Source organism: Danio rerio, chromosome 20 (assembly GCF_052040795.2).
Source record: "Danio rerio strain M-AB ecotype USA chromosome 20, GRCz13ab, whole genome shotgun sequence".
In the NCBI taxonomy this organism is placed as follows: Eukaryota; Metazoa; Chordata; class Actinopteri; order Cypriniformes; family Danionidae; genus Danio; species Danio rerio.
The window spans coordinates 33663525-33675778 of record NC_141040.1 but is presented as its reverse complement, the minus strand read 5'-3'; the positions used below and the strand labels follow the sequence as shown (position 1 = coordinate 33675778).

Below are 12254 nucleotides of genomic sequence, written 5' to 3'. Positions count from 1 at the left end.
AATAATAGATTAAAAATCTATCAATCAATAATAATAATAATAATAAAAATAGCTTTTTTCAAGGGAAATGTTTTAGCATGAGAAATATCGTTATTGCAATGCTCAACATCACATTTTCTGGTCTCACGCAGCCCTATTTTTAATACTGTAACTAATTACCAATCCCTCAACTATTTAGTCTTTGCCATGATGAAGGTACATATTATTTCACAAGATACCAGTATTCAGTTAAAAGTGCCAACTAAAAATCTTGACAAGGCAAGTTAAGATAATTAGACAATTATTAAGGGAGTCAATGATTCAAAAATTAATAATATTATTAATAAGACTTATTAACATAGTTTTTATATCTTTTAAAATAGTTTTGTTATTAAACAATATGTGTGTGTTGTGTGTATCATTTCATTATTATTTCATATTACTGTCGTTAAATTTGAAATTAACTTTTTTTACATCCTTTGTGGTAGGGCTGCACGATATTGGAAAAATTTGACAATTTTTTTTTCTCTGCAAGTTATATTGCGATATGAATACAATTTTATACAATTTTACCAGATGACACAAGTCTATTTGGGAAAGTCATTCATTTAGATAGATGATCAAAGATTTTGTATAGGTCTATATATATATATTTTATATAAATGTATATTTTATATTACTTATTATATACATGCAATAAACAAACTACAGTCACAAATAAACACAATGAAGCAAAGATTATGCGACACCATTTGTGATTTTCTGGGGAGTCTAACTGTATTCAGGTTAATTAATTGATTCATTAAATGTAAAATAACAGTGTATAGGTCTTCATCATTTAAATAATCCAATACAAATAATCTTTATTAGTTACAAGCTGTACAATTTATTGTCCCTGAATGCTTTAAATTATTTAAAAATGCTGACACAGTAACAGGAATCATTAAAAACTTTATAATATACTTTCAGTATGTTGTGGTTTAATTCTGCAGTGAATCCACTAATCTTGTGTGTCTTTAACCTGTAGTTTCTGGTCAACTAATCCCAACTCAACATTGCATATCTTGCGACGTGACTATTTTTGTTTGATGCTGAAACGATGTATTGTGCAGCCCTACTTTGTGAGATATGTTAGGTATAATGCATATGTACAGTTCACTTTATGGTTTAGCTGATCAAAGTTTAACAAAGTTTTGAGAATATGAACATACAGTATATTGCAATGAGTTTTTAAAACTATTATTAGTGCAACAGATTTTACAAATAAAACAATTTCACAATTCACATACAAGCCATTCATCAACATAAAATACATGTTTAAATCTTCACAATTAACTGCTTTTCCATATTTACTCTCTTACTGTGCATTAAAATGTGCTGCTCTAGAGCAACAAAATAAAGTGACAAGCCTTAAAAATATTGTTTTGTCATACTGTGTTTGTATCTCCGCTCACAGTGAACCCCCATTAGTCCAGATCCTGCACCACACAGCTGTACATTCAACATCCAGAACTTTAGCATGGACAGAAAAGCTACAGAATGTCACACTTGAATCATGTCATGTGCCTCAAGATTACACAAATACAATGGAATTTAGAAGAAATAATGAGCAGGATGAACAAAACGGCTAAACGAAAACAAATAAGGACTAACAGTGCCAGGGAACAATGATTCCCCGCTGTTCCAGGAGAACGTCAGAAGGTTTGGCAGGACTTTCTGTGAGGTTCCTGCAGTATTTCAGGACCCAGCAAGCTTTCTGACCTACTTAACAGACAATGCCTTGAGCTTCACACTGACATGCTTCTCATGAACGCCAAACAGACCAACAGCATGAGTCGGAGCTTTTGACTGGACACAGCTGTGAGATTTCAGCTGCAAGTCATCTGAAGCCAGATATAGATCTTCAACCAAATTCAAAAAGTCGAACTGTATGTACCTTTATCCCTATGCTTTACACAAAGAATATGCATCACTAGTTTGTCAGATAGCTCATTTTTTTGGCCTGTGCAGCACTTTAAAAGAGGAAAATAGGTGTCTTGCCAAGCTTCCTGCAGTAAAACAGACAATAGTGGTCATCCTGAAGGTCATTAAAGAGATAGTTCACGCAAAAATAAAACTCACTGTTTATTTACTCGCTCTCATGTGGTTCCAAACCACTGGAAGTTTTTTTTTTTCTGCTGAACCTACAAGAACAAGTAACCACTGACTTTCATAGTAAAAAAATACTAAGGAAGTCAATGGTTACAGGTTTCTTTTGTATAATATCAAGTCAATCCGATAAAAGTTATAATCTGAATTTGCTACTTAACAAAATTGAGCAAGAAGTCCATATTCATCAAAAAAATAATTTTAATAAAACAGTATTTTTTTATATATAAATGCACAATAAATACATAATGAATCCCCAATATACACTCCAATTTAATTTAAAAGTCTGTGTGGTCATGTTCTAATCATAGTTCAAGTCACTGCATCACTGTCCTCATCATCTAAATTTTGCATTCAATGCCTGCAAAAAGTAGCACTTAATAAATCCACCACAACAGGGACACCACATGTTTTTGTGGCATCCGTTGCATCTGTCAGGTGACCCAGTGTGGTTTGTAAACCAGACCAAGGGGATTATGGGAGACTCTTGGCAGCATTCTGTAACTTGTATGCAGCACTAGCAATGTAGTATTGAGCATTGAGTAATTGAATGTTAAGTATTGAGCATATAAAGTTCTAGACATCATTATTAGCCCTCCTGTGAAATTTAAATTCCTTTTCAAATATTTCCCAAGAGTTGTTTAACCCAGCGAAGATATTTTCAACATTTTTAAAAATAAAAATTAGGAATTTCGTCTGTCATAATAACTGTCAACATGAAAGTTATTTTGCAAGATAATTATATTTAACTTAAAGTGCAATTTAGAGACTACATTATTAGGTTAACTGGGCAAGTCACTGGAAAACAGTGGTTTGTTCTGTAGCCAATCAGGAAAAAAAAATCTAAATTTACTATGTTTTTAATTTTGCTACCTCACATTGATATTCTAAATCAGAGGTGCCCAAAGTAGAGCCTGAAGGCCAAAGTTAGCCCATGGTAATCTTTGGTTTGGCCCACCATCCTATCTGAAAAGAGAGGGAAAATTATATGGAATTGAATGTGGCGAATGCCTTTTCAAATCATTTCGAATTTAACGTAACCTTTTGTTTCTTTGATTAATTGAGGAGCTAAAAAAAGCCAACTAAAACTTTTAAAGCGTAAATACTGCCACTTGACAGGGAACAATAAACAAGACATCAGCAAGCAAATCAAGACAAAGGCATGAGCAGCTTGACTCGTGTATTCAGCACTGATTTCCAATGTGTTATAAATGGGATTGTTTATGTTTTTACTATAATAAGGCCATTATAAAATGTTAAAAATGATACTGCATCATTAATTAATATGTTTTATAGCAACGTTTTCTAAATATTAGCAAATAAATTAGGAATTTACCCATAGCAAATTTAATGTAATATGGTTTGGTATATTCAACAGCCCAGAGCCCTTAGCTTGTTTGGTTTTTGGCCCTTAATAAGAAAAAGTTTGGGCAACCCTATTTTAAATGCTTTTTTCAAAGATTTGTTAAAAAAAACTCTAGTGAACAGTACAGAATAATAAATAACAAAACACTGAAGAAAGTACTTTCCCAAACACACTTATTAAACATAAAAACATTTAAATGAGGTTAAAAAAAATAAAAAAAATACTCCACAGACTGTATTTTAAGGCTTGGTTGTGTTTAGAAGATTTAAAGAAGTGAGTGCTCATGCTTAAATTGTTTTTTTTTTTTTTAAATCACGTTATTTGTTCATATATTTTACATTAATTATAAACAGCTACTCAGCCAATATGAAAACAACTGTCATATTTCCTAGTTTATTCAAAAGCCTGCCCATAAGAGGCTCTGATTGTTCAGCTAACATAATGTGCTATGACTAGCAAATTGGCTCCATGTCACCAGGAATTATCTCCGCTATAACATCACAGAGCATCTGGCCATGCCCCTTCGCTGTATGTTCGTAACCTGAAGGGTTCAAGACATCATTAACCCATATGTATTTTTTGTAGTCCTCAAACTTTGTTCGTTGTAGGCTTTGCTAAGCTAACTCTGTAAAGGCCAGTGCCTTTCTTTGCATTGAACTTTGAGCATATTACATTCAGATATGTTGAATATGTTCACACAGCTACATTACACATCAACTAAAGTTTAAAATATGATATCGTAGTGGACCACCCCTTTAACAAAGCTTTGGTTCCAATTAAATCCTTTCTTTAGTTATTTCACAGAGCATACCAAGCCAAGCCCCTTCAAAAGATTTCATCTTTACATTTTGTGCAATAGTCCGGAATGTCAGAGATAATCCTAGTGTAATATGATGTAAGGTGTAATGCAAGTCCTATATAGTTCTCCATTAGGGTTGTATTCTACATCTAGTGTAAATTTGAGCTAAAAAAAAAAAAAAAAAAAAAGGCTCCAAATAAGTTTTACTTTTCAAATCCATACAACTTCTAATTTAAAGATAGCACTTACAGCATTTTTATTTGATGTATTCTTGAACGGTAAGCATGTCGTTTGATAGTGTGACTGAATGATGCTGTTAAGAAGTTGAGCAATGCATAATTATGAAGGCTTACATGAAGTCAAATTATTCCTAATCCTTGGTGGATAAAAGATCATCAGTTCATTTTGACACAAGCTCGTTTAAGCTTCTGTCGCTTTCTTTGAAGACTTCCTGTTGCTCTCACTTAGCTCCATCTGTCACACTAACAGCAAACATGAAGCTCTTTGCAGCAAACGTAAGGCACATTACTTTTCACCATTTTTGTCGTCACAGTAATAAACTACATTAACAATTGTAAAAATAGAACAATTATTGTAAAAATTTCAGAGTTGTTTATGCAATCTTTGTGAGCCTAAAAGTTTTCTTTAAAATATTAAAATTCATTTACACACAAACATATAAAATGTATTATGATATAAACAAAAGTACACCACCTGATAAAATGTTTTTAAGTACAAAAAATAATAACTTGACTTCTAGTTGATCATTTGGTATCAGAAGTGGCTTATTTGAAAGGCAAATGCCTCTAGATTATGCTTATTTGAAAAAATAAAAAATAAAATGTGACCATGCCTTGATTTTTAATTATTTAATTAGGACAGTAAGGTCTAACTTTGCTTAGACAAAAGTCTTGTCAAATAACAGAAATAATGTAAAGTATAGAATATAAAGTCATGGTGCAGTAGAAAACTAATTAATATTTCCCATGAGCTTGGAGGACTGCATCCATACATCTCTGCAATGACTCAAATAACTTGTTAATAAAGTCATCTGAAATTGCAAAGAAAGAGTTCTTGCAGGACTTCCAGAGTTCATCAAGATTCTTTGGATTCAACTTTAATGCCTCCACCATCTTACCCCAGACATGCTCAATAATGTTTGTGTCTAGTGACTGGGCTGGCCAATACTGGAGCACCTTGACCTTCTTTGCTTTTAGGAACTTTGATGTGGAGGCTGAAATATGAGAAGGAGCGCTATCCTGCTAAAGAATTTGCCCTCTCCTGTGGATTATAATATAATAGGTAGCACAAATATCTTGCTATTCAGGCTGTTCATGCTGCCATCCACTCTGCTTGTCGAAAACCTTTATTTTTCCTTCACCAAACTTGACTGATTTCTGTAAATTCTTGAGTCCATGCCAGTAACAATAAATCTTTTACGGTATTTGTGATGATTGAGATGCAGTTTAACAGATGATTTATTGGGAAAATCTAACTTCTGCCTCTTTTCCAAATGATCAACTACAAGTTATTATTTGTTGCTCTTACAACTGGGATCGACAACAAGACTCTTGTCAAGTAGTGCATAGTAACTATTTGAGCACTAACACCCCCTGCATTACACTAAACCAAATGAATTGTATTCATAATTCAGAAATAATACACACTGAAAAAAAATCATTGAATTAAACATTTTTAAGGTAAGAGGTTCCAAATAATTTTTAAGTAATAATAATAATTAGTAAAATATTAATTAAGTTGAACATCACTAGATTATATTTGTTTGTTTCAATTCAGATTAAATAAATTATTTGCAACCAGTTAATTAAAAAAAAATCAGTTAATACAATGTATAATTTTTTATTATTTATTGACAACACTCACATATGTTTATATAGACTTTAGGTGGCCAAATATTTGACCAGCCACAACACCATGGCTCACACAAAAGCATTTCAGCTTCACTGTTCTAGGACAAATCTAATTGCTAATTACTCATAATTACACAAATTATCTTGAAAAGGAAGCTCAATATTACATCACTTTCCAGAGGCAGGTTGTTCTGAATCCTATTAAACCAGGGCTCAGCCTGCTTATACATGAGTTCAGACAAAGGTGCAACGAAAGTTGACACCAACTCAATACAGTATTCTCTCATAAGAGCTTCAGGTGAAAGGTAGTGGGGAGGTGAGAGCGGCACCAGCAAACAATTTTATGGTAGAACTTAAAAATATTACTTTCCTCATAAATGAAAAAGACGAGGAAAAAAAAATAGAAAAACTGGCCTAAACTGGACACAAATAGTCCTTTACAATAACTACTCAATAGACCATTTTTGTTGAATTATTTCTTTATCATTCCCCTGATAAAATGACTTTTAATAAAATGGATTCATTGAACTATAAATAGTAAAATGTTTATAGAAGAACATTGAAATAATAATTGGCTAAATCGTAGAAAAAAACAGAATTAAGATCGTGTGTAGGGTCGAATTTAGATTGTGATCTTTTTTCGATTAATCGTGCAATTATTAAGAATTAATCCCAGCCCATGCCTAGTAACAAGCCAAAAAGTCACACCACAATAATCAATAAAACAATAAATAAGCAGATCACAAATTGCATTAAAACTGACAGTTATAGTTTTGAAGAAAATGACTAATGAGAGTCAACGCCAGCAGCCAGCATTCGTCAAAGTATCTTCTTTTGTGTTTAACAGAAATTGAAGTGAGTAAATGATGACAGAATTAATTTTTTTTGGAAATTGTGGAAAATACCTACAATATTGTGCTTCCCTGTAATAAAAACATGTTGCTCTTCACTTAAAATGACGGTGAAATGTGCCAGAAGATTACACCATATAGATCTGATCTACAAGTGACGTGAGGAAATCAAATGACAGCTCTAAATCTCCATCAATATTACAGCAGATCTGTTTCATGTTGCTGTTCCTATAAGGTAGGTTAGCCGGAAAAGTTCGACATCTCTGTCTTTCTCTGTCTTTCTCTCTCTCTCTCTCTCTTTCTCTTTCTCTCTCTCTCTCTCTCTCTCACTGTTTTCTTTAATTAATGATCCTTGATGCGTCTCATTACGTTCCTAGTCTCCTTTATGTCCAGGTTAGAGGGTGCCTCCTCTCCTGTGTCGGCATAGAGGAACCTGAGCAGAGGTCCAATTCACCTCAGTGAAGCTGGAGATAAAACTACATCTGAGACTCAGCCAAACCTACACATTCTGATAAGAGTCCGATCAATCAGTTTTCTTTCTGTACGTGTGACTCAGAGCGGTTGGCTGGAAATATCCTGAAGATTCATCAAGGTTAGCTGACACAGAGAAAGCAAAAGGAATTTTCAAGGCCTGCACTTGATCATCCTGTGAATGTCACATGTAGACTTTTTTTACGTTTAAGTGGTTCTCAGAAGAGCGAGTCAAGTTAATTAAAAAATAGCATTCATATTTGCTAAAGAGAACATCAAAGATAATGTTTCTCTTTATTTTTTTATTTAAAAAAAGGAAAAATTAGAGATCAATGACTTTAGTCAGAACATGTCAAATGGGCATATGGCGGTTTTCAATAATTCAATATATTAACATGCATAATATTGATATGGTGGGCACTTCAAAAAACCATGAAAACTTATGTATTGTTTAAACTTTTAGTGCTTTTTAAAGAATATTAATATTGTATTTGCAGTGGTGATCATAACAGAGGCATATGCTTGAAGACTTTATCGTTTAATTAATGTAATAGATCAAACATGAAAATTTTTACACGTTAATCTAGCCTAGACATACTGAAATATTGATTGAACATGCTGTCACTGTTTATTGTACATCAACACTGCAATAAGGCTCCAACAGTTAATATTAGTTAATTTAAGTTAATGAACAAAAACTGTTATTAATCTTAGCTGATGTTAAGTTCTTTGCTCTTGCCTAATAACATATCAAACTTGGTTGGAATTGTTCTATTAAATTAAGTAAGTAGCTAGTACAATTCAGTTGTATCTTTAATGTAATGAAACCATTACATAAGATCTATCGGAGGGAGAGAGGGAGAGAGAGAGAAAGCCTGCAACTGATGTCAAAAACATAAAAAGATTTGGCCCAATAAAACATGCATTTTTGAATCACTATCATTGTTGTGTAGTTGCATATAGCCCCTTGTGATTCTGACCACCTACTTGACATTTAAGGTACTGTACTACATATTTGGGTTACTTTGGTTATTTTTAGCGTGCAGTAAAAAGTAACGCACATGCAAATTATTTCTGGGGCTGATTTAAACATTGAAATAAGTCCGTAAGTGCTCTATTTTTGAAAATATTCAAAGGTCATTTGATTATAATCAGTTTTATACCACCTTTATTTTGTTAAACAAACACATCTCCATAGCTTACACGTTATGCTGGTGGAGTAAATATGATCATTTTGCTAATATTTGTTTCAAACACAACATTTGGAGCAAAAAAAAAGGTCTCATTTAATAGATTTTCCTAATATGCATATTAGCAATTGTATAAAAAAAATGTGCATTAGTAAAATTGTAATGCTCACTAAATTGAACATGTTAAAGTAAGTTTGTTGCAGTTTTACAAAAAAATAATAAAACTGAGAAGAACAATTGCCAGTAAAATCAATAAAGTCATCCAAACTGCATTTTGCTGTCTTAAGCTTAAGTTTAATGGATTGCGTAAGCAACAAATTATTGGGACAGAATAATAATTATTATTATTATGCCTATTACCAAATTGTAGTATTTTCATAGCAATTTAAACTCCCCCTTTAAAATGTACAACAAGAAACAAAAAGAAGCAGCTTTGATACTCTGGGGAAGAATGTCTGAGTGCATCAATTACATCAGGTTTCTACTTTTTTCATGTGCTAGAATGTTAAAATGGCCCTCTTATGAATCTTATGAATTTGCCCTCTTTTGATTTGCCCAAAATAAAAAACACCCTGACAACTGTTTTTACTGATTTTGTGCTGCTCCAAGGTGTTCTTGCAGATTAGTATGATTACAGTTGAACCATTTCATCTAAAGTATCTTAACTTGTTTTCCAAAATTAAAAAAAAAAAAAATCTAAAATCTCAGGGGGTTAGAACAAAATGAGTGTAAGAAAGAGGAAATAAAAAAAGTTATATTTACATATCAAAATTTTCAAGTCCATTCTATGACACAAAATAAAGACTTTACTCCAGATAATGCTTAAAAAAACACTATTACATGTTGTATTTTTGATTCAGATTTTTTTTTACTAACTAAACACAAAAAACTAAACAAAACACAGTTCCACCACACAAAACCAAATCACATCTGTGCAGCAAAACAAAGCAGCAAATGCTGTGAACAATGAAGTTATACAACATATCTATAAAAGATCAGTGGTTTTGCTACAATGAAGTGTAAGACGGCAAAGCCAGACCTCAATATTTCTTCTTGATCCGCTCTGCAAGATTCAGAAAACCGACTGTGGTTTTGCACTGAAACAGCATCTCATGGTAGGTTTTAGAATTACTGTACATTTATACATTAAGAGTTGTTAGGTGTTGTTGTTTTTGGGATTTATGAAGGTAAAGGGAAGACCCTTTAAGACCAAGTAAAAAATGTAAGTTAATCATTTGTTAATATGATCTATAAAGGTGCATGTATAAAAAATTCTACATTGTATTGATGGTTATGAAATAGTTTGACAAATAATAGCTTAAATCAGGGGTTCTCAACCATGTATTACTTTGGGACCCACTTCTTTCTCTAATTAATTTTTGAAGGCCCACCTGTCTGACAATTTCTCTAAAACGTTTACATTTTATGCTCATTTTAACCTTTTTGTTTGTTTTATTAACAAATAATATATTATATTATATCATTATAACAAATATACATTTGTTGTGCCTTCTACTACTTTATGTTTATTTAAACATACACAGATTCAAAGTAAACCACAGGTCAAAAGAGAGATTGCAAAAGACCAGTTTCTACTTTAAACTGGACTGACTGAATATCTACTATTGAATATCTACTATTCAAAAATATAAAAATGAAAAATACAGCCTAAATCTGTTGAAGCACGTCAATCTGATAGCGGTTGAGTTTGCCGCTGGATATTATTGGGAGATCGCTGACAGGAACAGTGAACAGCTCTGCCAGAGAGCGTCTGAAGCTCATATGCAAGTTTATTCTATGGCAGAAACACCATTGAGCTTCACTTGATCCTCCTGTATGGGTGCGCGTCTGTTATAAAACACTTACAGAACATTAATTTGGACAACTATGCGGATATATTAAATAGTTCACACAAAAATAAATAGTTCACACGCAGTTTGTGAATGAACAGACTTCCGTGTAGTTGCAAATGCAATCATGTTTTTGCACCGAGTTTGAAGTAATCAATAAGAGAACAGGAGAAAATGCATTACTTTGATCATTTTAATATAGCATAATAATAATGAAATCCAAATGTTATAGTATAATATTGAGTGGTAATTTTGAGCTCTTGTGGCCCAACTGCAGGATCATTGAGACCTGCTATAATGAAATAGCTATAATGAAATGGGCCACGGCCCACCGGTTGAGAATCCCTGGCTTAAATAATAACCTTTTGCATTATCTTCTATTAAATTGGTTTAAAAAAAAGTATGTTTAACACAAAAACAAAAATCTGCAAGTGGGAATGAAATCACCAACATTCAAGCGGGAAAGTCATTTTCGTACCCCACCGAAGGATATCTGTTCTTGTTTTAAAGGGGACCTACAGTATTATACCCGTTTTTATATTATGTAAAATAATTCTCTAGTGTACCTAGAGAGTGTGTGAAGCTTCAGTTCAAAATACCACACAAATAATGTTTTATAACTGTTTGAAACTGCCCCTTTTATGCTTTAATCCTAATTGTGCCATTTTGGTGACTGTCGCTTTAAATTCAAATGAGACTGTACTCTTTTCCAAAGAGGGCAGAGCTACAAAGGCCTATATCTATTAGCATATTGGCAGTTTTTTTGCATAATAGGTCCCCTTTAAACATAAGCTCATTTCATTTTTGATCACTATTTTTGCAGTTTCATTTATTGTCACTAGAGGCGCAGAAATGACACACTTCAGCTCTAAGTGCATTGGCTTTTTGTGGCAATCCTTGAGAAGCCTGTTGCTAGGACACGGTCCTCCTAAAAATAAAAGAGGACACTGAGGTGCAGAATGAAAGCTGCCCGCTGCAGTCATCAGTCTTTCAGCTGTCACAGGCCACACGCTTGGCCTGATTGATTTGCCTTTCTCTCTCGAACACTTCGATGGTGATCAAAGCAAAGTAACCTTTTCACATCCCTTGCAGTGAGATGCAACTGAAACCCAATTATGATTTTATTCTGAATGGGCTAAAATGTGATACAGACATGATATTTTCCCTCCTAGCACTTTAGATCACATACATTAATCTGATTCTCAGCAGTGCTATTGTAGCATCACTGACATGCTGCTACCATAGTTTTCATTAATATTTTGAAATATACCAAATGTAATTCTAGTGTCTCCAGTCTGGTTGAGGGGACTTTCTAGACTAGCCATAAAATATATGATAAACAGCCCTAATAACAGGAACACTGGCTTTTCTCACAGCAAGATTGATGGTGAAAAACCAAACTCAATAATTGTACAAATATTACTGCAATGGCGTCACATATTGCAGCTTTAAGAGTTAAGAAAGAATTTAGACTTTAAATATGCAATTTATTAAGACAGAAGAACTGCCTTATCTCAGCGTTATTTTCTGGAATCTACCACTGGCTCTGATGCATCTCTCGATAGTGGTTAAAGATGAGTTTTCATTTGTATAAAGCATATCAGCATATCAATAATATTTTATGCAGATTTACGCCACTAAATGTAAAATTTCTAATTCTTTCTAAATAGTTATTTAGAATTTATTAAGTGAAATTAAATTTATACCGCAATATATATATATATATATA

The 12254-nt window shown here is 32.9% G+C and overlaps 1 protein-coding gene across 1 annotated transcript in view; it reads right to left on the bottom strand.

Moving 5' to 3' along the window:
* The window catches only part of mboat2b (membrane bound O-acyltransferase domain containing 2b), a 52202-nt gene that overhangs the window by 30256 nt on the left and 9692 nt on the right, over window positions 1–12254 (bottom strand).